The sequence below is a fragment of the Anguilla rostrata genome, chromosome 2, assembly GCF_018555375.3.
Source record: "Anguilla rostrata isolate EN2019 chromosome 2, ASM1855537v3, whole genome shotgun sequence".
NCBI lineage: Eukaryota > Metazoa > Chordata > Actinopteri > Anguilliformes > Anguillidae > Anguilla > Anguilla rostrata.
Window position 1 is genome coordinate 62,761,646 of NC_057934.1, and position 27,348 is coordinate 62,788,993.

Here is a 27,348-nt window from a genome sequence, read left to right on the forward strand (position 1 = left end):
CACATTAATGTCCATTTCACACAGTGAAGATTACTCTGATCTAACCTATGCCAAGTCAAACTAGGACATATACACAATGAAGAAAATCTAACCAAGTGTCAGTTTATGCATCTTATTTCAGTGTTTTTTCTCATTGTCAGCGTGCACTTGTTGGTTACTGATGAAAAAAGCAAATTGCGCCTATTTGTATTGTACATATTATTACATGTTGCAATTTGTGTGTAGGCCTAAGCTTTTGTTGTCCTTTATGACCTCGCATGAGTGTACGTTTTGGAAATTTTCTTTTACTTACAAATGCCACTTTCATTAACTCGCTGCGTACTTCCCTTCCTTACCAACGCGTTTTGATTGGGGGCGCGCGCGTGTATGTTTGTGACCGTGAGCTGCTGTTCCTCGCCGCCCGCCACTGTATGGCCGTTTAAAATCGCTAATTTGCTATGCCTATGGCGAGTGACAATAGCGCAAATTACATTTACATCTGATGATCTTCACCGGAGACCTTCCGCATACTCTGAAATCGTTGTTGCAACGGGAGAAAGGGAGACCGACAGTGAAGAAAGCGAGTCTGAAATCTTCCTGTTAATTTACAAGCATTTTCAAAATGTAATTGAAATATTATAGAGTATTTTGATTCAAACCTCCACGATCCTACGAAAGACGCGAATGAGTGGGATACGTATACATTTCAACAGGCATTGGTACATACATGTTTGTACTTGCACAATTGCTTTATATAGAACTCGAAGTGATGTGACTACAACCCGCCGTCAGAAACACCGAAAGGACGCTGAAGAAAACAAGGCAAGAAAAAAGCATTAATACAGAAGAGTTTTTCTCTTGATATCTCCTAAAGGATTCTTCTGACAGCTTTACGCGAGGAAGTGCAAACTGTACAGTTTTTGCCTTTGGATTATTGAACTAACTAACTAAATATTGGCACGCGACAGCACTTGTTCATCTACAGGAACATTAGCGAAGTGAAGAAGACATTAGTAGCCTATTTCTACATGCTTTTGAGCCAGTTATAATTAGATGAGTTGTTCATTTGGTTCAGAACAAAAGCGATGTTGTGGAGAAATTAAAAGCATCCTTCGCAATTGGAAGGAATATGCATTCATTCTATCCAAGATCTAAATAATTTATGCGTCTCCAAATTTGCCCAGAAAACTATATAATGATTATTTTCCCCTAGGGAGACGACAGTAGCCTTCTTTGCGACTTTTTGTAACATTTTTGCGTTAACAAATGACCTTTTTAGTAGTTGATATGAAGAATATGCATCCAAGTGGCACAGAATAGCGAAGATCAATACAGACTATACCATGGGGTTTACTACCCACATATCTTCTTTTTGGGGAGGGTGAATTTGTTTATGACAACTTGTAGCATACAAATCACTTACATGTATACATGAATTAACAATTTTTTTCTATATGCAGCACTTAAATGGGTAAAAAATAACGTTAAAATGCGGATTTCAAAGCCGCCGGAGACTCACTCGCAGACACGCGCAACTAAGGAGTTGCCAAGGCTACGGAGCTCCACGGCCCGGCAGAGCTGATTTTTAACGCATATATTTTAAGTTGAAAACGCATCAGTTTATACGTATTATGTAACACATTTATCTTTACTTCTCTTTAAAATCTGCCTCTGATGGATGCCTTTTACTTGGATTTCATGACTTATTCTTGAGCGGATACAGACATTTTCCTTATCTTTTCAAGAAAACCGCATCCTGAAACTCGGCTCTCCCATCAGTGTTTCGCGTCGCACCTTTCTTGGATGTCAGGCAAGGTAAGCTTTGTTTGATAATTCTTTAAAGTTAAGTTGAGGCTTGCATATTTATCTAGGAGTGTGTACACACACGTGAAGATGATTTTATTTCTCATGCGCACCGCTTTAATCGAAATATTTATTTAACTTTAATTGTAAGTCTTCAGTAAAATGTAGCCATGTTTCAGTACAGGGGATTCTAGCTAAACGGTATTTCAAAATTCTTTAATGGATCATTTTATTGTTTGTTTGTTTATTTGTTTGTTTGATGATGGTGATGCTGCTGATGATGATGATGATGATGACGACGACGACAATAACAATAATAATAATAATTACAATATAATAATAATAATAATAATAATGATAACAGCAGCAATGTACGATCTCACTCTGAATATTCCACCCTTTTTAAAGCGTTTGCTGGAAGTTAACGCTAAGAATGATCAAGCAATACGCAGGATTCTCTCTGTGCTCTACACACAGTTCTCAGTCCTTCAAAGGAATTTCCGAACACTTCGTACTGCTGACGTTTAAGGCATAGTGTACTGTAATTACTGCTTGGTTACCTAGAGACTTGTTTTTATGTGGAAATTCAACAGTTGGAAGCTGTAGGTGTACACTTTAAAAAGAACTGCGAGCGAATGGAATTCATGTTACCCAGCACCAGCTAGCTTTCTCTGTTTTCTTCCTATTCGCGTAATTTGGCAACAATTGTCTTCACAGTTCTTCCTGTCGTGCGTCATTATGCGCACTGTTGTGCAGGCATGCCATTCTTTTGAACGCCGTACGCCCTTTCGGTCTTCCCGTGCCAGTTCTTAACATGTATCCAAACGCGCTCTGTGGGTTTGCACGACCGTCATTCCCAACATATAGGCCAGAAATATTTTTAAATATGAATTTGTATATTTAAAGGGGAAAAGGGGAAATATGATTTATCATTGTTTTTTGGCTCTTTGCACTCGATAGGGAGCGAGAAGAGCCATATAATGATCCACAAACGATTACACTTCATATCTCGAGAATATGGACTCTTTACTTCATAAAATATCTAATTAAATAGATCTAAAACCAGTTCTGTACATTCTGTGGAAATAACATTACATTTGAATGCCAACAAGTTATCTAATGCAAATTTATAACCTGAACATAGTCGCCTATGTCTCGTTAATGCTTTCCATTGTTCACGTGATTTTGACAAATGAGCACAATTACTGTTACGCATCAAATTGATGCGCTCATTCGTATACACTGCAAGACGTGTTCACCGCGACATCCAGAATACAGTTCCCGTGTTTTGTAGACAGTGGTACTCGTTGGTATCGTGAAAGCAATACCTTGTTGCGACCCTTCCCTTGTATGCATTTTGGGTGATTTTGACGTACCTTTATACTGCTGTTGATGCAGTTGCATATCAGATCAGTATAAAACAGTAAAATGACTGAAGGTCAGATTATGCAATAAATTGCACTTTTTTTGAGATGATCTTGCGTTCAGATGGACATATGAAGCTCCGTTTTTGGAAAGAAGGTACGGTTTGACCACTAAGGATGGTGGGGTCTTGGTCATCACCAGTAAAGTACCTGCTCAATATTTGTACCTGAGCCATACTTTCAGTCAGACTGTATTCAGTAAATGGTTATTTTTAAATTATCTCATGGATGGCAGTGTAGCCAATTGTTAGGGAGCTGGATTTAAGGTGACTCTAAGGTAATTGGTGTGGTTCCCATTAAGGGCACTGCTGTTGTGCCCTTATAGAAGGTATATAACCTGTGTTGCTTCTCTAAAAAATCCAACTTCATGTGAAAAGATATAAGCTGCTATGTATAAGGGTGTATGAAATCTTCTGTTTTGTACTCTGTATTTGGAATTAAATTTGAAACCACAACATCAACACAGCTAAAACGGTCTTCATTAAATCAGGGGGACATTTCATGAAGCAGGATTACTGGAGTTAGCTGAATAACTGCACTGAGTAAAATCAGGTACAGCTCTTTTTAGTTCAGTCCATGTTCCAGATTTAGGAGGGTTCCGGGTTTTACTCAGTGCAGTTATTCGGATAATTTACTAATCCTGCTTTGTGAAACAGGACCCAGGTGTCAGTGCTTATCTTTTCTTGTGTACCTGTTCCACTTAGTTTGCGCTTTTCAAACTTTCTTGCTGTTGACAAGTTCCAGGGAATGCTATCGTATTAATAAGCTTTATTAGTATGCTTGTAATTTTGCACTGAGGCTGTTTCTGGTGTTGGCAGCAAGGAATGAGAACAAGAACGTGGGAGGAGCACCCCACAATTTAGTTTCTAAGCCACTTATTCCTGGGCAGGGCTGCAATTAGCCTACTGCATGTCTCAGGACCACAGTAGCCGGAGGATACTCACGTGGACTGTACACACATATCTTACACAGAAGGGCCCGGCTGGGCAGAAGTTGGCACAAAATTTTGGGGGCCGGGGGGGGGGGGGGGATGGCTTCCTTTCAGTCAGAACCCCACTTAGGCCATGGAGACAGGGTGTGTGGACTCTGCAGCCAAGCAATGATTTGCATCCATCACTGAGGTGCGGACACAAACCGAAAACCTGCAGGCACTGTGGCCCTTCGAGGCTGGAGTCTGGCTCCCATGCATCATCGGGTTAAAATGGGTACAATGCTAATGTGAGAAGTACAGCAATGGCTGGATATGCAGTCAAAAGCAGGGGCTTTAAAATGTCTTATTGTGATAAGCCAATAAGATAAGATGCGATTGGACATTCATGCACACCCTGCAGTTTCTATCACAGTGTGTTAGCAATGGCAAAATCCCACTGAGTCTGAAAGGTTCAATGGTTTGTCTGAGTTTGTCCCTTTGATTTGCCGGCAAGTCATGTTATTATGGCTGGTGCTGTGATGTAGCCTAACTGATAAGCTTACACCTTCCTTATCCTTAATCCTGAAGTGAAATATCATACCATCGTCTTCTGCTAGATACTTTCACTGAGTAAAGTGGCGAGCAGAGGTTGAAAATCCTGGTTCAGAAAGTAAAAGTCCTCCCCAGTATTTTGTTTCAACCACCAGGATTTGCTAATTAGCATACTTTTCCAGCCAGGAGGTAGAACCAATGTCTAATCTTTGATCATCCGGCTTTGAAAGGGGCAACCCAGGCAGCACAATGTGCACGATAAAGACACAAAATTGAGCAATTGATATATAATCATACAGAAACATAGGATAAAAAAAAATAAAATGGGTGGATAGGTACAAGTATATATCCACAGCGCTGAGACAGGGAATTACACTGCAGTTAGGGCATGCAAGAACATTCATAGGGATGGATTTGTTCTCATGACTTCTTATCTTACCAGCTCGCCACATGCTTTCAATATCAAAGGCACTTATTCCTCTTTCATTCAGCGGTAGCTTGGCATGCATCTATATAATTTTCACTATCCTCAAACAGCTCCCTCACTTCAGTGCTGGGAGTCTTGTATTGAGTAGTCTATGGGGTGCAGCACCACAGCCTACTCAGAACTTTTTTTTGGCTGGACCGCAACAGCGGGGCCAGCCCTACAAATGCGAATGTCTGTGACTGACTGAGTGATGAAGTTACACCATTGGTCGGTCGGATCACGTGTGTTAGGTCCAGCCATATACTAGGTTTTGACCTGGTCTTGTTCTTTATTTGCTTAGATAAAGCAGCAATATGTTTCAGGCTAATGACCTCAAGGATGCACCTAAATTTCCTTGCTACCATCCCCAAAGAAAATGCAAGGCTGCTGGCAAAATATTTTGGTAAAGTTTCCGCATGTGAATTAGACTGAGGTAAAACCTTGTGGCAACATTATTCATAACATTTGTGGAAAGCCGTTCTTGTTCTTGCCGGCACATTTTATTTATTTATTTATTTTTATTTATTTTTTTTGCAGCAGGTTCAATGCAAATTAATTTTCTGGAAAATAGTAACTCCACTCCTTCCATAACGAACATTTGAACATGAACTGTTGTTGTTTCCAGCGGAGTGCACCAGTAGGAGGTCCATTTTCAGAAAGTTTGCAGTAACAAACTGGGTAGCACAGCATGAAAAGAAGAACATCTATGAATAAATTAACAAATAAACGAATAAGACGAGGGCTAGTATGAAAAACAAAACAGTTTGGTGAACATGACATTGATGATAAAGTCTTTCAAAAAAAAATTAGAATGCAAAATAGCTCATATGTCCACTCCACAATTGGAGGTTTATCGTGCATGCCTAACAATATTTGATTCTTATCCAATCAGATCTACCTCCTTTATTCAGAAATGGCAATTTACTCTCCATGGAAACGTGTCTCAAACGGCTGAAAAACCAGGCATCAGACACAGTGCTCAGTGGTCATGGACTCATGGTTCATGTGAGATATCTTATACAACCCAATAACTGCACTGCCCCCTACAGGATACATAAAACATTCAGGATGAACAACAGGATAAATATTCACAATTTTTCTATATTCACTAAAAGGCGCATATATATATATATAGGCAAAATATATTTCTGTTTCACAGACCCAATGTTTTGTCATAATGTTGACATGGCTCATTTCCTTCTGCTTGGAAATTATGCAGTGTGAATGTTCGCACAAGCGAATTGCTGGGAGACCCATTTCCATTCTGTGGCAACTGTCTTTTCCACCACTGACAGTATGCTTTGCTTCATGAGTGCAGTGCCCTGTTCGGCTGTCAAGATGCCACTCTAACACTTCCTGCTTTATAGAGACGTTTGGCAGCAATTCTGTTTTGCTTGGTATTTGCTCTTGGGTGCCTGTTAAGTTTTCCAGACCCCCGTCTGTGCGATAGACTTGTTTGTAGAGTGTAAAGGAAAGCAAAAGCAAGCAAAACTCATGCATAATTGGCATAATTAGTCTACATGTGAAACATTACTAGACTTTCTCTTAGGCTTTTTATTTTGTGGATTAATTATTCAGAATTATAGTACGGTATTTGCAACCTGCAGTATGACTGTGTGGCTACTTTTCTTTGCAGCAATTTTTAATAAAAGTATATTTTTATTTATGTGTATTTTAAATCTATTTTTGTGTCATTTATGCATGCTGGTAGAACATCTATGGTATAAAAGCCAAGCCAAATGACTGTTGCCAGGCGATCCGTTGCCAAGCCAACCAAGCAAGTTTTAACAGCAAAAATCTGGCATGCTTTATTCTGAATTCATGAAGCTTGGAGGAGTAACTAGCTAAATTCACTTAAAGACCCTTAATAACCCACTTAAATAATCACTTTTTCTCATACATGCACAGTATTCATGCTTTATCCTGAATTCATAAAGCTTGGAGTATTAACTAGCTAAATTCACTTAAAGACTCTTAATAATCTACGTAATCACCTTTTCTCATACATGCACAGTATTCATAAGCAGCACAAAAAAATGACATTTGCTACATTAACGGACCGGAAAATAATAAAATTTCTCTTTTGATGTGCTGTATGTTATTTCTAAACGCGAAACCTGGATGTCTGCAATGGCAGGTCCTTTCTGAAACAAATATTAACTTCAAGTTCACCTCTGTTTGGCAGTCCACAAATTGGACACACCACTAATTGATTAAAATGTCAATTTTTATGTTGCTTACATAAAAACAATACCAAATTGTCTTGTATGCGACAGTATAAGATATTTTTTGCTTTCAGGGTAAAATAACTACCTGTAATTTAGTATTTTCTTTGAGGATTTATGTATAATACAACTATTATAATTGATGCAATTGTTCAATATTAAAATGCAAAGATCAAAAGTAATGGGTATTTTGTAATTTGTGAAATTAAAGTTATTTATGTAAAAAAATATGCTAGTTGATGCCTGGGATCTATCAGCTCGCGGCTAGCACAGGTACCACAGACACTGTATCAGTTTTCGTTAGGTACCTCACTGAAGATGTAAGCATTTATATATAAAGCTATGTACATTGAGCTACAATAATTTAATATGTTTGCTTTCCTGTTTCTAGTTCTAACTATGATAGCAATATGCTTTTTGAACAGTAAACATTAATGATCTCAAAAGTTAGTATATATTTTGCGAAATACTACAGTCAATCAAATATGGTTAATTTCATATATCGCATGTTCATATTCCCATTGCTATTATTAATTTAGCATATTATGATTATAGTGGATCACGTTGCTTTTAGTGGGTTTACATTGGGGGAGTATGTGTACATACTAGCATGTTATTACCTTCCATTAATATTAATTAACACCTATCATCGTGGATTTTGGTGATGCCTCATGTGGTCCTATGAAAAAATGGCCCAGCTGAGCAATTCTGCTTCCGGTTGCATCCAAATGTTGCACCCGCTGTCATTACCAGGTGAACCTAATAGTGTCAGACTGTTCGTCCATGGCAGGTATAGATTGAATTTCATTTTCAACAATTCCAGTCAAGCACAGCAACAGTATCTGTGCTGAAAATGAAAGTACTGCAGTGCAAGCTATTTTCTTGATTGCTGCAAAGCCGAATTGATTTGGATTATCTGGGTGCCGTATTCTCTCTGGCTAAAGCTAAACTGTCAATAACTTTGAAATCACCGCACTTTACTGTACATACTTTACAAGAGATTTTCGCTTTCCAGGACCTTCGTTCTCCGCAACCAAAGTAACAGCTGAAACTGGGAACTAAGTGGGGCAAAGTGTAGCAAAATCTGCCTAAAGTAGAGGTGTGATTGGTAGTGTGCGACATGCTGAATGCTACAGATGGTATTTTGTATGGACTTCCTCAACTCCAGTTCAAATAGGTGAACATTTTTACACAGTCGTCCATCTCCAAAAATTATTTGGTTTAGAGGATAAATTAGATTTTCCACATACACCATAAGTAGCCTTATTCAAAACAATCAATTTTAATGCTCACAAAGCCAGCACCTGTGCATGGAAATGCTGGAAGCATCAAATCCCAATTTTTGTACTTGTCTGTCAGGTCTATTCCATCCCATCAACGCCCCCCACACCCCCCACCCTGTCTCTCTCTAAGGACAGTCTGCACCAGTGCCTTCTTATCGGCTTGTCCACGGACAGGAAGATGGATGGTCCAATACCGTACCCTCAGATTAGCTAATTGAACCCCTTTGCATCACTCATATAAAAACAATTTCCTCATCTCCCTTTCACTCGCTGCCAACTTATTTAAAGTAGCCAGCAAAACGGTCCCTAATGTCACTCCGTACACACATCTGGTAAGTTCATATTTTGCGCTCCTTATCTGCTGTCTCCGTGGCGATGGGGACAGTACTACCTCACAGGTTAGGTTCACATAAACCCCTTTGGAGCACCATGGCAGCGCGCCGCTTCTCGCTTCTCTTGCGCGGGAAACCATTTCCCTGCGACCGTTTCTCAGATGCGTTCTGGCGTGTTCCCAGAACCACTCAATCCCTCAACCCGACTTAATTAGACTTAAAGGCAAAAGTTTTTTCTGTTTTTTTTTTTTAATAAGGAGAACAACCCAACAGGACTCAGTATCAAACATCGTCCGTGCATTCAAAAAAAATGCACTTTTTCACCTGGTAGCCTGGCCATCTGGCCAATTAGTGCTGTCCTGTTGTATTAAGGTGCTGCTACAGCAGTGAGTCTCTGGAACTCCATGGCTGGTATTAGTTCACCTGCTGTATTCGAGGCCAGTGCTACACTGCAGGGTCGCAAGGCTGTCAAAACTGATGATTTGTTCCCCTCTTTTAAGCACTGCTACCACATCAGACATGTCTTGTGCACGTTTTAAGCTTCCGTGAATCGGTGCACCATTAATGATATACAGACACCGGCACATTTACATCTAGGCACTCTTATCCAGAGCATCATGCATGGTGATGTCATGTACGTGGTAATAATGATGTGTAGTCATGGATTGTGCTGTGTCGAATGGAGACCTTGGTAAATACTTAAACACCTCATGCAATAATTTACAATGAAGTCCATGTCTTTATCTTGTGGCTTAATGACCATTTTGAATGTAAGAAAAAAAAGATTATTGCAGGGACTTTAATGCTATTACCTGAAAGGAAAGCATTATTCATACATAACTCAGCTATTTTTCTCTACAAAGCAGGCTGCTGGCCTTATTGTTTCTGTTGTCAGTGTGATTCTCTATAAACCCGGTTTCTATTGGATAATGGTGTACTGCTGATGCCCAGAGATTGACTCTCATCACCCTTCTCTCCAGTAACGACCTTCAAAGACGTTCTTCCTCAGCGACAGTCAGAGTTTTATGAAAACAGGCTTATCACGGGCGTGGCACGGTCAATATTAGCGCAGTGGGACAGAGGGATTTTTCGTCGGAATATCAGTCTCTGACTGCTTTAAGAACAGCTGCTTTTCCCTTATGACTAAGAGGTGCAGGAGTCGCGGAGCCATACACTGGAACCCCGACAGAGAGACCGTTTGTGATTCCACCGCGACCCCTTTCACACGCTCGCCCACCAGCCCGGCCAGCCGGTCAGCGGAGGCGAAGGTGTCACATTTCTTTAACAAGATGGCAGACAGTCTGCTTGTGTTTCACTTGAAGAAAGAAAGCAAGACAATTAAAGGGAAAAACCATCTAATATGTGTCTTGTCTTTCGCATGCTAGGTAAAGGTTCCGTCTGTAAGAAATGCTGCTTAGTGGAGGGTATGTAGGGGTTTTTACAGCTGGAATAAGCATACCTGTTCTCGGTTTTGGATTGCTGCAGCATTCATGTTGTCCAGATTCTGTTTATTATCTTTAAAGATTAGTTTTTTTTTTAGGCAACACATATTAGTGATATACAGCAGCATATTGATTTATGTACCTTTCACACACACCCACACATTAAATGAGTGTGTGCCTGGTGCACCCACTCTTAAATTGTATTTGCATTTGGCGTGACACTCTTTATGACGTCTTTGAATTTTGTGTGGGAAGAACACGATTGGTTAAAACACATTGCAGTAATTATGTCGCGGTACGTACAAGAAGCTTTCATGTTATGCCCCCCCCTGAGAAATACAGATCAAAAACAGCATTCTGTATAATCTGCTAACTTTAAAGAATGCATGAAGGACCAGAAAAATATAAATGAACCTCTCATGAACACACAAATTATGTGTGTTCTACTACATACCCTGTCCTGACAGGGAACAACTTCATTTTGCATTACAAAACTGCAATTATTATTTATTTCCAAAAATGATTTTTAATTTGGAGTGCCACATTGGTGGCAGTTTAATTTGCACCTATTTTCACATTTCAGAATGCTTATTTTTGATAGTCAAAACACTTGCTTTTAATAATATTGTAGGTCATACTCAATTTATGTGTTAATACACCTTCAAATTGTTTTTAATTTATGTACATACACATGTAATATTATTACCTACAGGCCTTTCTCTGTTCCAATCTGAAACTTGTTTTCAATCAAACGCCTTGTAGAAACTCACAAATCACTTAGCAGATGCCCTGACGTTACTTGTGGTAAAACACAAGGCTGTTGAAGGTAAGTAATTCATTTTGTTGCCTACTCTGAATCATTTCCATATTGCTATGATAAAACAATCTTTTCCGAATGTAAATAATAAAGACTGTATACATGCTCATGGTTGTAGCTTATTAGGATCCACAGTCTATGTCATACACTCATACACATACAGTAGGTGTGGGAGGAGACAGGGAGACATGTCACCACCCAATACTTAGAAAATAAACATACACCTTTGTACACTACAAATCATGCTGCTTTTTTAGGTAGATTATGCTCCATGTAGGTCATACAATTTGTTCTTTTGGTTCCCAGTTTCAGCTGCTATACCTTGCTGGTGGTAATCTCTAAGCAAGTGAAAATGTATTGTAAAGTCTGTAATGTGCTGCGATTTTAAAGTCCTTCTTGAGAGTTTAGGTACACTGAGACAATCCAAATCCACTCAGCTTCGCAACCATCAAGAGAATAGCTCATAATGTAGGCCTTTCATTTCTGAAATGTCAGTCTGTAGGCAAACCCAGGTACTCTTGCATGAAGCTCAGTACCGATATGGATGTTCTCAGAAATATAAGTATTCCTCTCTGAAATGTCGAATTGCTCAACATTTTGTCATAGCGCATGGATCAGCTGGAGAAATTCTCGCCTTTGTACTCCTGAGTGGCTCCAGTCAGTGAAAGGCTCTTCACATAAATACAGGCCGAGCTTTCCTACAGCATAGCTTAGCTTGGGCATGAGCGAGTATGACTCTGCTGGCCCAAGACACAGCTGTTGTTGCTCTCACAAGGATTTGGCAGGCTTAAGTTGGCTGGGGTTTCGTGGATTGACGTTGTGTTATTTACCTACTGACTTTACAGTCGCCCATAAGCCACCAGTTGTTTTCAGCGAGAGACGCGCTTGTCCTCTGCGTGCGGATAGTGCTCATGCTCATGAGATATGCTACTCCGGATTGCGCCGGTAACAGTTTAGCCACTGTCTGTTTGTTTAAGCACTTCTGTCGTGCTATTATATATTTTTTCTGCTCTCCTAAACATAAGAGCAACTCACTTTCAACATAGAGGCCCCAAACCAGTACTTACTCTATATCATTGAAACCTAATTACTGGTGAACGTTTCTCATTAATTATGAAACATGAAATTATGAAATATTGCTCATTTATAGAATTGTAACACCCATCTACTCTTACCCTATGTTTCAGTTCTCTCCTCCTCATTGGTAACGCACATGTAGTTCCAATTTATTTTGCCAGACTGAAATTATTAGTTGTACTTACCATGCTGCTCGAAGGGTTATTATTTCTAACTGCATGACTTCTTTTTCAATGGGATTTTAAAGGTCTGTCATTTTAATGTGTGAATTGAACCTGCCATTAAAAATAGTGATTTCACCATGTTTGTTCCCTTACACATTTTAAAAGAAGCTTAATCAGACCTCTTGACTGTCACTTGCCTGTGTCCTCATGAAGAATTGAATTCACTAACCCCATACGTGGTATGGTGGCACTACAGGGGTACTCAGGGTGAATATTCTCAAACGCATGTTTCATGAACACTCATACACACATGCGCATGTGCACAAACACACTCACCACACACACACACACACACACACACACACCCTCACACACAGGCACATACGGACGTGCGCACACATGCACGGACATCCCACAGGTAGCCGTACTGTCCCTCTGGCAAGGGAAAGCGAGTCCATTGTAAGGGCGTCTACAGTCTACTGCTGTTTTGCAGGCAGTGACAGGTGGCAACAAACACGCTGTTCCTGCATTAATAAAGCATCAGCATGCATGCAAATCTCGTACAACTCGAGTATGATGTGTAGCCCTGTGTCTAATATATATATATATATATATATATATATATGTATTTATGTATGTATAGAAACTATTTACATGAGCAGTGATTCAGTAATTCAGGCATTTTGGAACAGTCATTAATGCATTGGCATTAAAGTCAGCATGGAACTTCAGCCGTACCTCAGCGCCTGTGCCAGGCATTGGCGGCGTTCTCGTGGAAAGGCCTGTATCGAGGGCTTGAGTCACAGAGTGGATCTGACCGCTGTGCACTGGCCAATAGCGTCGGGCTTCCTGCTGCGCAGGGCCCAATGAAGCGGGGCGGGAAGAGGGAGGAGAGGGTGTTTTAGTGCTTTTTTTTTTTTTTTGCTGTTGCACCGCACTCACAATGAAAGAAAAGTGATGGTAGGTGGCGATGGTGGGGGAGGAAGTGGAAATGTTAGAGTTACTCAGCTGAGTGAAACGATCGGTTTAGCGCCCTGGAGGACCACGCGGAGCGGAACAAAAGCCCTGACAGACCCTGCTGCAGGCACAGCGCGGGAGAACGGTGTGGCTGCCAAACCACAGACTCCAAGCGCTTTGGTGAGTGTGTGTGTGTGTGTGTGTGTGCGTGTGTGTGTGTATGCGTGCGTGTGTTTGTATGTGCATGTGTGTGCGTGTGTGTGTGCGTGTGTGCATGTGTGTGTGTGTGTGTGTATGCGTGCGTGTGTGTGTGTGTGTGTGTGTGTGCGCCCATATGTGTGTGTTTGTATGTGTGTGTGTGCGTGTGCGTGTGTATGTGTGTGTGTATGTGTGCGTGTGTGTGTGTGTGGTGCGTGTGTGCGTCTGTGTGCGTCTGTGCGTGTGTGTGGTTGCGTGTGTGTGCATGTGTGTGTGTGTGTGTGTATGCGTGCGTGTGTGTGTGTGTGCGTGTGTGTGTGTGCGTGCGTGTGTGTGTGTGTGTGCATGTGTGCGTGCGTGTGTGTATGCGTGCGTGCGTGTATGTGCTTGTGTGTGCATGTGTGTGAGTATGCGTGTGTGTGTGTGCGTGTGCGTGTGTGTGTGAGTGCGTGTGTGTTTGCGTGGTGGGAATGTAGCCACCAGAGCAGCTGTCAGGCTTGTGTTATGGCGAGTGAAGGTGTGAGAAACACTGTGATGGAGCCGTGACAGAGCGTGGCTGTGCTTCCGAACGCTGGGGCTGCCAAACCACAGACTCCGAGCGCTTTGGGATCGACGGAAATGGCCCACATTCATATTAATACTTAGCCCTGTTTTGGCACACAACATGAAATACACCCTGGTACTGATGTTATGCTCTATGTTAGAATCATTTCCTGGCTCAGCATCTGTTGCTTAACATTAAGTTATGTTATGGCCACTTAATAAGGTTACAATAGGCAACCTAACTGACCACATTTACTGTAATTTATGTACTAAATTGCTGTACCACGATCAGTTGGGGTTAAATACTGCTAAACAATCAAGCGGAGTAATTTAAGCCAATTGGACCCACTCCTTGGGATCAGGTAGTCCTTCTTGATTTTGAGGAGCAATTATGTGAAACAGCTTGTCAGCTAAAAAGTAATCATTTGTAAATGTGTAGCAATTTTATGAATGCATTTCAATTTGGTTGTATATCACTTGAAGAATTCTATATCAGATAACCCTTTTTCAAATTCAGCAATGCAGCACCAAATGTGATTATTAGTCTAAAATCCTTTGCACTGTTTTCCGTGGTCTGAAATTTTTATTTGTACGATGTTCACATATTTATATTTGCACTTGCAATTTGTTTCGTCACAAGAAAGATTTAATTGCGTGTTCATTCTGATATTTCTCTCTGCAGTAGTGAATTTAGCCACTTCAGTATTTCTATTTAATTTATTATCATCCATTTCAACTCACATACCAATGTGTACAAGCTATTTACAGGTGGGATTGTGTTGTGATACCTGACATGCTGTTGCTGAAACAAAATCAATTTTCAGCCAAACATTTTTAGATGTAAAATGGAAGAGAAAAATGGAATAAAAAATAATTGTGGGTGTCCTTATAGCTGGCTGACTAGCTAACGGGTTACTTTCTGCAAGCACTGCTGGGTATACAGATAATAACTGTGCTTATTTATTCTGTTAAAAGGGATGGCAAAAAGTACACCTGAACCAATTGCCACATTCACCGCAATCCAGTAACTGCTTCATTTTCTGGTCCTGTGCTGCTAGGCACCCAGCTGAGAGTCTGAGGCATCGTCCACATTCGTTGTGCAAATGCACAGGTTGCCAGTTCCAGATAACACACCTGTAGTGAGGTGACTGCTTGCAGTAACAATCGTCTGGCGATGGTGCAGCAATGCTATTTCCATGCCTGGTATTCTACAGAGAGCTGTTATGGGGTCAGTGGAACAGTGAGAAGACAGAGATCTATTATCCCTTGTATCCTTGTATAAAATTGCTTGAGTTATAGTACGCATGCTGTTGTCATTACAGCACATTTGGAAAGCATTCATTATAACTTTCATTATGAGATTATAAGTTGTTCAGATGCAGTTATAGTACACATGCTGTTGTCATTACAACACATTTGGAATGCATTCATTATAACTAAAAATCCTTAACTGAACTTGTTGTTCAGATGCAAGCAGATTTTTTTTTTTTTTCCATGGCATTCATATTAACACAAAATAACAACAATTTATGGCTGTTCGGGTAACTGCTCAAGGTTCAACTAAGGTTAAAAAGATTTGATATTAAAGACTTACAGTATATATAATGCCAGAGAATAGTCAGACAATGTCAAATTTTCTTACATTAAGTGAAGGTGCAATTCGTATGGGAAGGTAGTCTATATGGTGTTTGTGGTGTGTGTGTGTGTGTGTGTGGGTTTGTCTCTGTGATGGCCTATTCTTCTTTGTATTCTATTTGTAAATTTGTATGGTTCTGTAGTTTGTAGGAATGGGACTGTAGATTGTGTATAATGGTGGACTAACAGGGTGTGGATGATAGTGATGTCTTAATGGAGAGATTTTGAGAGAAGTTGGAAAAATAGAGAAACTGAGAGCTTGGCCTGGGGTATATGCATTTTACCCTTGGATATGCACCCAGGAAGAGCTTTTGCTGGTGATCTACACTAATGGCGAGTAAAAGCAAAGTAAAGAGTAAAAGTTTGGATTTGGCAGAAGTATTTGGTTTTTTAAAAGGTTTTTAAAAGGTTTGAGAAAGTGGATGACAGCAGCTATTTCAAGCTAAGTTTGGGTGAGGAGTAAGACTGAACCTGACTGGATGAGAGTCAATGAGGGACTCATTTTGCCCTGGTTGTTGTTGAAACGCTCCCCACAACTCATTGTAGGAGCGCAGACACATTGCTGGATACACTGGAGACTACAGAAGAAATAAACAAGCCTAGAGGGGCTGTTAGGGTCTGTACTGATCATTACATTCTGTTTTTAATGTCCTTAAGTCTGAAAGCAATCAGTCAACTGTAGAAACATTGTCAGTGCTTTAATTTGCGTTGCCAACCTTTGTATTCTTACATTCATTGCGTTACAGGCATTTAGCAGACGCTCTTATCCAGAGCGACTTACACAACTTTTTTACATAGCATTTACATTGTATCCATTTATACAGCTGGATATACACTGAAGCAATGTCCTACCGACAGTGTCCTAACTGGGAATCAAACCAGTGACTGTTGGGTTACAAGACCACCTCCTTACCCATTATACCACACTGCTGCCCACATATACTACACATTATTTTTTTCCTCTTTCTCAAGGTCAGGCCAAAAAAAACAAAAAAAAAAACAGTCATTGCTGCGTGCGCCTTGGGCTTTCAGGCGTGTGATTAGCGACTGGGGCCGTTCCTTCTCATTCGAGCCCGCTCTTCGCTGTAGCCGGGGTCAGAGGTCGGTGCTGGGGTTCTTCTCGTTACGCCTCACCCCGTCACGTCCCGTGTGGGCGCCGAGCGCCACGCCCTTTGATCTTCCGCGCGGCCCTTTGTGTGCCGCCGAACACAGGAACCATCTGGAACCCGCTGCTCATTGGCTCACTTGTTTCAGTCACTTTTGTCTTCGCCATCACTCAGCGTTGCTTTTAAAAGGCCCGGCACCTGGGTCTAGTTCAGCGACAGATCGGTGTTCGCCTTTTGTTCTTCACATGGTTTTTTTATGTCGGGTGGGAGGCATGTTCTCGTCGAGCGTGCGTTTGATAACGAAACTCAACGGCGTTGGTTATATTTCCTCTTCGGAACAGAAGGATTTATTTAATCTTATACAAATAACACAGACCTCTGAGTTACACATGGAATCTTCAGCTAGGCTGGCTCCCTGCTGAGCAGTATGAGTGAACCTGCATATCATGTCTTTAGCAACAGATTGATCTACTTCTGTGTGTATGCGTGTTTGTGTGTGTGTGTGTGTGTGTGTGTGTGTGTGTGCAAGTGTGTCTGCGCATGCCCGTGCACATGCATGTACTGTGCATGTGTGTGCACCTATGTGCAAATCGTGTGTGTATGTGCACATGTGTATCCTGAGCACCATTTCAAGGTGAACTGCGGTTGTAAATTTTATTGGATCGCCATTAACCACAGCTAAATGAATCACTACGCTCTGCAAAATGCAGATCTTAAGGTTCCCTGGCCTGGTGCCCGGTACCTTCAACAGCATCTCAGACCTTCCTCTGGCACACATAATGGCAGGTTACACTTCTCCTCTTTGGCCACCTGCTCCAGTATGCCTCCTCCACTGCCTACCCCCCCCCCCCCCCACACACACACACACAAACATTGGGCCCGCACCACCCCCCCCCCACTTGCCATGTGTTTTCATGGTGAAACTGTAAACGCTGCCTTCTGCCACTCTCAGATCAAGCCAAGTGCCACCTGCTTGTTCAATCAATTAGCATTGTGACAAAGTTGAATCAGTAAAATATTGTTATTGTTACCTCCCAGTATCTCCTAGCTATTAGCCAATGCAGGAGCAAGTAACACGTAAAATAATTTAAAAGATGTGGCATTAATCTCCTCCTTGTCCTCGCTTCCTTCTTCAAAGCACCTTTAGAGGTCCGCAAAATGTTAATAAATCAAAGAAATGTGTCCACTGTATAGACCAAGACTGGGCAATTCCATGCTGGGAGGGCCAGTGTATATGCATGCTTTTGTTTCCATCAGCTAACCTGGTTTATTTGATTCACTGGCTCTACACAAATGCCAGTTTACACATTCAAGAAGTTTGATGGAGGGGCAAAAAAAATAATCTGTGATTTCTGGACTTAAAATACAAAAATAAGAAATGATTAATACTTTTAATAATTAATAAATACATTAATAAAAATAAATTAAGCTTAAATGTGAGATCACATAAATAAATGAGTGGGATCATTAAATAATCATGAACAAAAGTGAGCATGAAATCCAGAAATGGATGCAACTCTCCTTTCCAATCCTGGAATAGACTGTACTGTCTTGAGGCTCATTTATATTCATCTAGTTTCTGCCCTTCAAACATATATGTACAGTCCGTTAAATACAGCAACGTACCGCACCGAAAAGGTAGAGTCAGATGAGAAAGAGCCGGTAATGCTATCAGCATTGGCACCTTAGCGCTAGCATAGCTGAGCACCAGATGGGGAGAGAAACACATCTCTGTGCTGTAAATCAGTTTGTCGAGGCTATGAAATCTGACATTTGCAGTTGGTGAACAGCCTACAGCTTTGGGGACGGAGTGAGCGCCCTGCTGAATGGTATTTTCCACGGGGTCTTTAAAGATCCTCTTACAGAGAGTGCCTCGTGTGAAAGACCGCCAGCTCTGTGTGCGACGGCCACTGGTCTTTCCCTTGACGGAGATGGTTGCTCTTCAGATCTCGGTCGGATTGGGCTGCTGGAGCTGGCTTTGTCTGTGAGTGCTGTATTCTGCAGAGTAGCCGTGTAGCTGCTTGGGAGGCTATATCCTGAGCCATTTCAGGACAGAAATGGCTGTGTGTGCACAGCTAATTACATTAGTATGGCTGATTTATATGTTGTTGTTTTCCTTTATATCTTGTATTTTATTCTACTGCCTTTTAATTGTGTGTGCTGCACTGGAAAGCACTTTGAGTGCACTTTATGAAAAGTGCTGTGTAACTACAGTTACATAATAATAATAATAATAATAATAATAATAATAATAATAATAATAATTATTATTATTATTATTATTATTATTATTATTATTATTATTATTATTATTATTATTATTATTATTATCAATAATAATAATTATTATTTCTTCTAATTTCTACTTCCAAACACTTATAACTCAAGACCACTTAGATTCATATGCTTTGCTCTTCGGCACAGGCTCCTATAGAAACCGACAGTTACCGGATCGTCCACACCGGCTCCGGTCGAGCTGACGCTCCACGAAAAGAACAATAGCAGCTTCATCAGATTCCCACCTAACAAGTCATTTTAAGTCACCCCAATGAATTGGCAGAGGATAAAACAAGACCCAGCAGGCCTACTGCTTCCTGGTTCTTTATCACCCCACTGCAGCTCCTGCCTCCGTCTCGCTCTCCGCGCAGGCAATTCATCTTCCCAGCTGCCTCCGCTAATTCCCCCATTTCTCTGATTTCAATAAGAGGCACGTCCCCGCCGCAAGATCTGCTGTTATTTTTTTCTCTCTTTCTTTCCTCGGTAGATTTGATTGTGATGTGCAGCGTGGGCCGGCTATTATCTTTACGGAAGGGGTCCGGGGATATCAATTTCCTGCCGCGTGAAAGAGGAAGTTCTTTCATCATTGTCGAATAGGGCGCTTAATTGAGATCCAGATACATGCACCTCTGTGTACAAACGCAGGCAGCCGAGAACAAAAAAAAAAAAAAAAAAAAAAAGTGAAAGGGAGATGGATGGGTGAAGAGCTTCCTGTGTAGCGCAGTAAATTGCAGAGCATGGATGCAAGAGACACCGTAAAAGGCTTTCCGTACGACACCAAATATATAACGCAATAGCTGCACAAATCAAGCCCCATTCCACCCACTTATGGATTGAGGGATACAGACCTCATTACGTTCGTTGCTGTTGGAAGGCTGCTGTCTGTTTTTCCCGTTTACCAGTGGTCTGGAGGTTGAAATTAGCTCGGGGTGCATCGTTTATGTAACGTGGGCAAAGCACAGCGCTGGCCCAAGTCGTTACTCAAGCTGTGGCCTACTGCAGGACTGCATGCAATGGGAATAAATGTTACTGTCAGTACGGGATGTAGGCCAGTTTCATTAACTGGGAATGGAGTGCATGTAAAGTACACACCGACAGTCCTGCGTATAGCTACAGTAGAGGGAACGCTCATGCTGTAATTCTGCTGTGCTGATTTGCTCAACAGCTCTGGGTGAAGGGTGGATGAACACACAGATTCTAATAGCGTGACGGAATGTACATTCGCTCCTGTGGGTCCTGACCTGCTGGGGCTTTCAAAGATCCCATGACGCTTATGTCAAATTAGAACACGAAACCACCAGGCGGTTTCCTGGCCCACTCGCTCTTGGTTCCGATTAGTCCAATCCATATCACCATCACCCCAGTTTTTTAGAAATACTTTCCTGTCCACCTCAGGTACTGAGTGGTCAGCATTCTAGAGCAAAATGGCTGTCCTGCTTCACCCAAGTGCATGCTAAACATTTGCAATGATTGAGTTGAGTCACCTCCTTCCTCCCCCTCATCATTTTAAAACACTTTTAAAGAAATAATGGAAATGATCAGACTAAAATGCAGTATAGTAATTCAGTCCATTATTATTATAATTATTTATTTTAAAGAAAATGTATGCATGCACACACACACACACACACACACACAAACACAGAGACATAACATTTGGGGCATAAGCCTTTTTTCCCTTGATTTAGCTCTGTACTTCACAGTTTAATAATTATATTCAAATAATTCGCACGTGGTTAAAGTGCAGATTCTCAGCTTATATTGATGGGTATTTATACATTTTGGTTTCACCATGTAGAAATTAAACTTTTTATACATAGACCCCCCATTTGTGGGCACCATAGTGTTTGGAACAAATGTCTTCACAAGTGTTTCTGATTAGTGAGGTGTGTTCAGTTGCTTCCTTAGTGCAGGTATAAGAGAGCTTTCAGTATCTAGTCTTAATTCTAGGCTTATGAGCACCTTTGGAGTCTGTTAATGGCATTTGTCAACATGAGGTCCAGAGTTGTGCCACTGAAAGTCACTTTGTGAGGCTGAGGAATAAGAAATAACAGTCAGGGACATAGGCCAAACCTTAGGCTTACCAAAATCAACAGTTTGGAACATCATTAAGGAGAAAGAGAGCACTGATGTGCTCATTAATCGCAAAGGGCCTGGTAGGCCAAGGAAGACAGTTCAACAGTTGATGACCGAAGGATTCTTTCTGTAATGAAGAAAAACTCCCAAACACCTGTCCGACAGGTCAGAAACACTCTTCAGGAGGCAGGTGTGGACATATCAGAGACTAATGGCTGCAGACGACTTTACAAACAGAACTACAGAGGCTACATTGCGAGATGCGAAACAATTAGCTGCAAAAACAAGGTGGCCAGGTTACAGTTTTTAAGAAGTACCTAAAAGAGCCCACAGAGTTCTGGAAAAAATAATAAGATAAAAACTTTTATCAGAGTGATGGCAAGAGGAAAGTGTGGAGGCTAAAACGAACTACCCAAGATCCAAAGCACCCCCCCCCCCCAACTTGTTTTCGTCAATGATGTAACCGCTGATGGCTGCAGCAGGATAAATTCTGAATTGTACAAAAGCATATTATTTGCTCATGATCAAACAAATGTCTCCAAACTCATTGGATGGTGTGTCATCCTACGGCATGACAATGATACCAAACATACTGCTAAAGAAACAAAGGAGTTGCTTTTCAGAGACAAAAACATGAAAATCCTGGACTGGCCAGGTCAGTGACCCATTCTGAAACTAATGGGGGTGGGGGAGGAAATGTATAAAAAGTACTGTAATTTCTACAGGGTGGAAGAAAAATGTTTGAGTATATCCTTAAACAAAAGCAGAGAATGTGCACTTTATCCACATGTGAATTATTTGAAGTTGTGGAGTGAAATATTTTTTTAAATCTTTGTCCCACACATTTTGGGGCTCACTGTACACACACACACGCACAGACACTCACAAGCACAGTCACACATACAGTATATATATATATATATATGTTGCATGGGTTCTGGAGCCTATCCCAGGGTGCATTGGGTGACAGGCAGGAATATATATACTGTATATGATAACCTGATATCCTGCCAATAGGATTGGTATTAGGCCAGCAGTCTGATTAGCTTTTTTGTCCTAACCTTTTGCCCTCCTTTTTCATCATTATATCCAGATTGCATTTTGAGAGAATAATAGATCAATGAAGCATTGGCAGTGCAGTGTGCTGAGGTCATCACATCAGGCAGATGATGTGGAGGACAGGCTTTTACAGTGCCTGACCGGTCACTGTGAATGAACCGTTTCGCTCTCTCATGGCAACGCTAACGCTTGAGGCCAGCGGTCACATGGTTGACTGAACTCTGTTCTGTCCCTGTTCCGGGTACAGTGGCCATTTCTACGTTCGATTGACCAAGCCATCTTATTTATTTGTAGGGGATTCTCATTATTCCTAAGTTCCTTATCCAAAAAGGCATTACTTTGAAATGGATTGTTTTTAACTTTGATTCTGATTGGCCGCTTTACACAACACAATGGCTTGCAAGACAGTACATAACCTGGCTCTATCTCGCATTTTTTCTGCTGCCTATTGATCTGATGTGGAGCACATACAGTAGATTTTAATATTTGCAATCATTCAAGCAGGGAGCATAAAAACCTACTCTTTTTTTTTCAGTTTTCACTTGTACTGCGACAAACACACACCACTAAGCTTCTGTTTCAGATATTCTAAATGAGCCATAGAACCTCACAAGTTTCAAAATTTAAAAACTTCACTTGATGGATGCCAAGACCTAGACTCATGAATTTTTTGCACACAAGTTATGATTACAGGCAACTTCAAATTTCATTTTAGCTAATTTTCTACCTTACAGGATAATTCATGTAAAAGGTTTCAGTCAATTTAAACAGACATTGACACCCAAAAACATGACTTTGAAAAATGAGTGTTAAATATTCAGTTCTGCTCATTTCACATATTAAAAGCAATTGAGCAAATCTCCTTCAGACTTTGCTTAATTAATCAAAGTCAACATCGGAACAAGAACACTCTTAAATATGCAGAATTACTATGTCAAATCTGGCTCATAAATACAAAATAATCAGTTATACCCATTTCACATATTAAAAGCAATTGAGCAGATCTCTTTCAGAGTTATCTCAATTAATCAAAGTCAACATCGAAACGAGAACACTCTTCAATATGCAGAATTAGCGACTCAGGTTTGCCTGATAAAGCCAAGGCTGCCACAAGGAATCCTGTGTATATTTTCTTACTCTTATCTAAGATAACTTACAGACTATCCATTCTGGTACAAAATACATTTACAGTAGAAGGTCTGGTGGAATACCATAGTACAAACCACGCCAGCCTTTTTTTTTTGGCAGGGGAGTATTATGAGCCCCTCTACTGCCTCGGGATCGAGGGAGGCTCAGGACACGCCTCTTCCCGCCGCCTCCGCGCGCGGCCTCGAGCAGACGCCGCGCGTCACAGCTCCGCGGAGGGCGACGGGGTCACGGCGCCGATGGGTGAGCCGCCGCCGTCCTGCGGCGGAGTGACGGAGCCCGCCCCGCCCGGCCAGTGCCGCGCGCCAGACGGAAGGCCCGGAGACGGATTCGCCCGCCCCGCGCTCTCCAGCGTTTCTGGGGGCGGGGCCGTTTCACGTCGGCCTGGTTCAGCCCGTTCAGCGCGGTCATCCTCGAAGTCTGTGTCCATTAATGGAACGGTTAGGCAGTTAAAAAAGTCAGATAAATGATTCAAAACACTGTTTTTTTTTTGGGGGGGGGGTATTTTTCTTGCTGCAGTAGTTTGTTTGTTGTTTTTTTCCCATTTTGCTTTGAGGCAGAGACGCTCAGAGAGAGAGGGAGAGAGAGAGAGAGAGAGAGGGAGAGAGAGAGAGAGAGAGAGAGAGAAACCGTCACGGCAGTTATTGAACTAAATTGAATTTTTAAGGACACAGCCCGATTCTTTTGTCAGAACCCCAGCCTTGCGTTATAAATAGGACGCGAAGAAGAGAGCTCTTCCTCCTCGGGGCATGCAGCAGCCGGCACACGGCGAACAGAAATCCGCCTCCCATGGCGCGAGGCTTCGGGGCCCGCGGCGGCTCAGTGCAGCCGGGGCTGGTAATAGGGCCGGTGCCGGGGGGGGAGGACGGGGGGGTGGTTATGACGGGGTTTAAGTGCGAAGGCTCTCGCGAAGGCGGCGGAGGGTGAGGGACCCACGCCGAGCGCTGCGGCGTGCGGCGTCCTCCCGCGGAGCGCGGGCGTGTCAATATTTACCCAACGGCAAGGCGCTGGCGTCTCCGTGGAGATGTGCTGCCTCCTAGGGGGTGGGGGGGGGGGGTAGCTGCCTGGAGCAAACCACTTTAAAATCCACGGGGGTCGTCCAGGATAAAAGTTGGGTCTTGGTTGGTCAAACTTGGTGGAACTGTGTGCGCCCTCCCGGCATAGGCGTGCCATGGCAGTTTAGACTATTTCAAAGGAAATGAGCCACGACTGCCTGAGGTGAGTCGGCTAGTTTATGTTTCGGGCGAGTCCAATTTGAAGCTGAGAGTTCAGTCAGGCAAGTTGACCGGTTTACCTTGAAAAAAAAATAATAATAAAAAAAAAGGCGGGGGTTGGGTTATGGTAGTTGAATGCTCAGAAGCCTAATTGAGTTTCTAGCCACAAAAAGTTTTCATGGCAACACCATGGCAACGTAAATCCCTCACTGTTGCATGCCATGTGTTTTCTTTTGTGTGGACTTCCCTGCCTTCACCTGCCATCATCTTCGTTGGCTGCGTCGCCTGTCAATCACCATCCACCAAGTCCCACCTTCACCAATCCCCACCCTCTGTGTCAATTCTGGACAACCAATCAGAACTCGCCACCTCTGCTATATAAACCGTGACTGTTTGCAATGATGGTTGTCTGACTTTTTGCTCTGTGTTGTGTTAGTATTTGTTTTGTGTACACTTCCAAGGCTTGGGACAGGTAAGACTGGGGGCTCCGGTACATAGGCCCGTAGGCTATGTTGTGTATAGATCCACTAGTCCTTAGGAGTGATTGCCAAACAATTGTTTTTTCAGCTAGTTAGAGTAGATAGGCCTTTTGTTTGTGTACTTGATACACTAGATTAAATTACTCTCTGGTTTAGCTAGCTTGTTTTTCTGTTCTTTTGGCAACATCCAGCGTCCTTTGACCCTGGTAGTGTGTGTCTGGGATGTCCTGTAGTAGTTTGTTGCACCTTTTGTTTTGTTCCCACAGTAAAACACCCATGCACTGAGTTGCTGCTTTTGTCTGTGTTTGATTTATTGTTGTTACCGTCATTTATACAGCATTAACATCTCCCAGCATTCTTAACATCCAGTTACATACCCCATGGGGTCGTAACACTCACTATTTCAGAAAATCACTTAACTGCACTTTTTATTTCTGACTGCTCCACCCTCAGTGCATGGGCAGCCACACCCATGTCATTCAAATTTTCAAATGTGATATGTTATATTTTATAGGCCCATGTTTCAGATATAACATTTTAAGACAGGCTATTTGACCATTCTTTTTTTAAATTCCTAAATTACATTTGCACCAGTTTATTAATATTTTTATTTTTTTTGAAACATTATTTCTAGAAGTGTGTTTAATTTCTTAAAGCTTGTTTTAAAATTAATACAAAGAATTTACTTGTTCCTCAGAGCAAGTGTATCTAAGCAAAGCAAATGTATAGCCTGTATGCAATGCACATTTAATGTTTGTTTTTTGAAGCAGAGATTTTCATAATTCCAGCTGTGAATGGTTGGAAGACCAAAGACAAAGCTTCAAGGTTTTGTGAATAAGGCTCAGCATTTATATCTTAACCCTTTAAGATGTAAGATCCCAGATATGAAAAAGCATTTTAAAAAAACCTACTCTTCAAAGGGATAGAGGGTATGCATTGACGTCACTTTCCCACCGGAATACGCCCCCACGTTTCGGTGCCTGGATTCCAGTTGTTCCTGCGAATTGCAGCGATCCATTTGCTTCTCTTTTCTTTAGCTTTCGGCAGTCTGTAAAAAAGATAGCTCCGATTTCTTGTTGAATCTATTTGTACAGTCAACCGCACAACAGCTCTTTCCCATTTTAGATGTATTTTTTGTGTTATCACGGTGTTATCAAACGACGACTGAAGACCCACCTCTTCAGGCTGCACCTCTCCCCATCCCTCCCTTCCCCCCTGTAAACGACTAAACTTAGGGTTGTAACTAGGCAGCTGTTTAATAGGTGACTTAGTTGATGCGCCAGTCTTAACGACTACTTGTATTTTTATTTATTTTTATTTTTCCATAGATTGCGTTGTTGCCGTTCTCGTTGTTCGTGTTATCAGTTTAACCACCAGGGTCCAGGTTGAACTATGCGGTTGTTCCCTGCACTTGGACCGGTACTTCTCTCTAGGGGTTTCGTCATACTTGTTCCTGGTTATGGTTATACACTTTGTTGTACGTCGCTCTGGATAAGAGCGTCTGCCAAATGCCTGTAATGTAATGTAATTCAAGCTGAATGCTAACGCTATCACTTTCTGCCACTCAGTGGGTGTAACCACAGTGACTTCCACCTACTGTGACATCATGTGCATACCCTCTATAAAACGATCTTTCACTTTGCTGTAAGTAACTTTGTGGTGTCAAAATTGTGGTGTTCTGTAGACCCATATAGGCTAGTAGCATGTGGCGCAATGGTCTAAGAAGAGGAGGGGGCCTCATGATTGAGTTTTAAAATGGGCCCCCATGGGCCACGGAACGTTCCTGCCCCCGGGTGCCTAACACCTCATTCTGGTCTGTTTACATTTCAACCAGCGAGCTCAATATGGCTGCTAAACCACGCTGATGTTGTTTTCACTCTGTCAGTGACCGCCTTCTCAACCCTGATTCCCTCGTCTACCCCCTGATTTCCATTACCCTCTTCCTCATCCTCTCCTTTCTGTTCTGTATTCCCATCTCCAAATTGCTTTCCACGTGTTATTTGTAGCGAAAAAAGGATGACACATTACCCATGTGTTATGGCTCGACCATTGCACTCTCATTAATTGCTTCTTGGAATGTTTAACTAATCTTGGCCTCATTGCACTCTATATAAGAACATCAGCTAAATGTCTAAAAAGTAAATGTATCTGCCTGTTGGCCAATCAGCAAGCAAATGAGCCAGA

At 41.8% G+C, this 27,348-nt stretch overlaps 1 protein-coding gene across 1 annotated transcript in view; it reads left to right on the forward strand.

Moving 5' to 3' along the window:
* Window positions 1–437: 437 nt before the first annotated feature.
* LOC135248786 (uncharacterized) overlaps window positions 438–27,348 on the forward strand; it is a 60,475-nt gene continuing 33,564 nt past the window's right edge. Inside the window, exon 1 of the mRNA XM_064323714.1 lies at window positions 438–1,794. The gene's annotated coding sequence lies outside the window, so the exon portion shown is untranslated. The remainder of the gene's footprint in view (window positions 1,795–27,348) is intronic.